The following is a 3970-nucleotide window of genomic DNA, read 5'->3' on the forward strand; positions in this document are numbered from 1 at the left end:
GAACTCCTTTCACACCCTTCAACAAATTTTTCTTCACTAGCACTGTCATCCCCTTCTCACTCATGTGCCCAAGTCTCTTGTGCCATAGAGCAAAATGATCATCCTTCTCTAGTGCATTGACAGAAGCACTAAAGAGCTTAGCATGAACATGATACGAAACTGAGACCATTTTACCTCTTGCAACAATCATGTTACCTTTGGTGAGCTTGTACTGCCCTTTTCCAAAACTGCTCAAGTAATCATCTCCATCAAGCAAACCAACTAAAATAATATTGAGACGAAGTGCCTCAACATGCCTCACAGATTTGAGGACTAACCTTGTACCATTTGCGGTCTCCAAATGCACATATCCATTTCCAATGATGGCTGCTCTATCATTGTTCCCCATCTTCACAACACCAAAATCACCTGATATATAGTTAGTAAAGAGCTCTCTCACTAGTAGAAAAAGGGCCTATTGTCCCGGTTGGTAAGGGCCTTTTGTCCCGCTTTTTGAACCGGGACTAAAGGGTCGTTACTAATGCCCTAACCCTTTAGTCCCGGTTCTTACACGAACCGGGACAGATGGGCCTCCACGTGGCCGGTGCGGCGAGCCCAGGCAGGAGGGCCTTTGGTCCTGGTTGGTGGCATTAACCGGGACCAATAGGCATCCACACGTCAGCATTTCAGGGGCTGGGGTTTTTGTTTTTTTTTAAAGGGGGGGGGGGTTGGGGGTTTTGGGGGGTTAATTTAGGTGTTTCATATATTGTGTTAGCTAGCTAATTAATAGAGAGAAGTGTCCTCTCTTATCTCCATGCTTGGTCGACGCTACGTACTATATACGTATGGAGAGGACTAGAGACGCTAGCTAGTAAGCAAATGAAGGAAACAGAAGATCGTCATGAACATATGCATACAGAGAGAAGTGATATCGACCACCTCTCCTTCTACGAGAGATTGGTCGAACAACAAGTTCTCGTATATCTATCCGACACTACCGGCTACATATATACAATAATTATCTCTTACAATATAATCTCCTAATTAAATTGTAAGAACACAGGGTCCACATAGTATTCTCCGTTTTCAGCGATCACGTGGTCAAGGAAGAATGCCGCCAATTCCTCTTGAATTGCTCGCATACGATCTGGTGCTAGGAGTTCATCCCGCATCCGAAAGATCTAATTTGAAGAAGGGGGTCAATACATATATATATGAATAAATGAAACTCGACACAAATGATGGTAATAAAATAAAATTGTGAATATTATTGCTTACGCACTTCATATTGTTCGTCAGAGTAGACCCGCTCACAGGTCGTGTGGCGGATGGACTCGCAAACGTAGTATCCACAGTAATTATTCCCGGGTTCCTGCCACAACCACTTTACAAGAAATAGAGATCAATCAAACTGATAAGCAAGGATGCTAAATGGTATTGATGAAACTAGCGCTTGAATCACTAGGAGATGCGCGGAACATGCTACTATAGTACTTACTTTCGGGTGTCTAAATTGCAGCTTCTTCGGCAGTCCCGGAGCTTTTTTGGTGAATTTTATCCAAACCCTGCCAGACAAAGAAAACAATTACTTGATATCAGGAAATGAACAAAGTTGCTGATATGATGGATAATGATCAATTTAACTTACTTCTCGAGCATTTGAGTCATGTCTGCATAGTCCTGGGGATCTTTTCGTCTCGAGTCTAAGACGGTTACTACTCCCTGCTCAAGCTTAATCTCTAGGAGAATATAGTGGAAGCTGCGCACGCATGCATAAGTCAACAATTACATTACCATAACCTGGACTAATAAGGGAAACCGAATATGCACAAGACAGTAACACTCACTTGAAGTTGTAAGGAAAGAGTATTATATCTTTGTTTTCATTTATTACCAACGATCGTAGCAAGTTGGCCTCGGTATTTTCAGCATGATATTTAACCTCAGTTGCATCTATGAGATTTGTGTTAATGAACCCAATATCACCGATTTGCCTTTTCTTCAATTCGGCGATCTTCAATCTACATAATATAGTGAGGATAATTATAAATACATGCAATGAAAGAGCTGACCTATATAGAGAGACTTAATGACAGAAGTAGTACTACTTACAGAGAGTAGCAAGTGATCGTTGATTTATCGAGGGCCTTTTGATTGAAAAACTGGAAGAACTCCTCAAATGGAACATTCAACAGTTCAATTCCAACGAGGTCATGCTCCGGTTTAACTCTCAGCGTCAAAGTATTCCTCCCCCAGACTCTCTGCAGGTTTTCATGTACCAATCATGTAATCTTCGCATCATCGTTGTTAGAGATCTTTCATCTTTGACGAGAGGCTTCCTGTAATGGTATTTGTGTTCGTCCACCTCCAAGAAATCATAATGTACATCGTCGGGCAGGTAATCTCCAAGATTGCTATAACCGGGCACCATCCTTGGATCTGCAGCGACGATGTCGCTAGACACCTTGAGCGGGAGGCACGATTGGTTCGCTTGTTCGCCGAGCTGGGCAATTTTTTTCCCAGCTCGTCGTTCTTTTAACCTTTGATCACTGACAGTACTTCCCGAACGCTCCGCTTCGGCAAATGTCTTTGCAAGAATGCGCTCATAGTTGCCTCTCGGTGGAGACTTTGGTGGTTTTGTCAGGGCAGCCAGAGTGCGCTTCGCTTTCACCGGATCTACCTTCTCCTCCGGAGGTGGATGTTTCTTTGCTTTCACCCCTTCAAAGTAGTTCGTCACTTCGGCTCGCACGATCTTCGTGGTTTCCTCCTCGGTCCTCTCGTATGATAACTTCTCTGGAGTCTTCAGAGAAGGACCGAATCTGTATTGCCTCCCACCTCTGGCAGCTGTACTGCTAGACGCTGGCAGAGCAGACGGAGCGGCTGCGGCTGTCTTCTTTCCTTTCTTACGAGGCGGAGGAGAAGGACTACGACGCGCCGGAGCAGCCGGAGTGGCGGCGAGTCTCTTCCGCCCTTGCTGACGAGGCGGAGAAGGAGGAGGCTGGCTGCTCTGGCACGCCGGTGCAGGCGGAGAAGGAGGCCGAGTGCCGCCACGCGCCGGAGAAGGAGGCCGAGTGCCCTGATCACTCACCGGAAAGGAGGCGGAGGAGGAGGCGGAGTGCCCTTACTCGCCGTAGGCGTCCAGTTCAGAAGTTTAATGAGCTCCTTCCGCCATAGGCATGGAGTCTTCAGAGCAGAACCCAGCCGAGTCTCCCCTTCACCGGTAGGGTGGTCAAGCTGGAGGTCCTCAAATCCCTCTGTTATTTCATCCACCATCACCCTAGCATATCCTTCTGGAATCGGCCGGCAGTGGTAGGTTGCGCCGGGTTCAGGAGGTAAAACAGAGCCAACAGCCGCCTTGACTTTGAAGTTCTGCCATTGCGCCATAAGGTGGCAATGTTGAGACTCCGTGATAGCATCCACGGGGTAGCTAGCAGGAGCCGTCAAGACATGCTCCGGCTGAAGCAGCTCGGTGGAAGCCACGCTGCTTCTCCGCTGAGATGGCGGGGTAGCTTCGGGGGTAGTTTCGGCATGTCGATTGCCGTCTCGTTCCTCTAGCGCTTGAACCCTTTCGTGCAGCTTCTGAATTTGGGTCTGCTCCACTTTTTTCCTCCTCTCCTGGCTTTTGTAACCGCCTGCGTCCGGAAAACCAGCCTTCCACGGAACGGAGCCTGGCATGCCTCGTGTCCGTCCATGGTGCTCAGGATTCCCGAGGGCCATTGTGAGCTCGTCGTTCTCTCTGTCTGGAACGAACGTCCCTTTCTGCGCTGCATCGATATAGTGCTGAAGCCTCTTGACTGGTATTCTCAAAAGCTCGTCCGTCCAAACGCACCTCCCTGATATAGGGTCCAATTTTCCGCCAGCCCCAAAGAACCAAGTCCGGCAACGGTCTGGCCAGTTCATTGTCTATGGTTCGATCCCTTTATCAAGCAGATCATTCTCAGCCTTGGCCCACTTAGGCCGGGCTTTGAGGTAGCCACCTGACCCCGTGCGA

Source organism: Aegilops tauschii, chromosome 1 (genome assembly GCF_002575655.3).
Source record: "Aegilops tauschii subsp. strangulata cultivar AL8/78 chromosome 1, Aet v6.0, whole genome shotgun sequence".
Classification (NCBI taxonomy): domain Eukaryota; kingdom Viridiplantae; phylum Streptophyta; class Magnoliopsida; order Poales; family Poaceae; genus Aegilops; species Aegilops tauschii.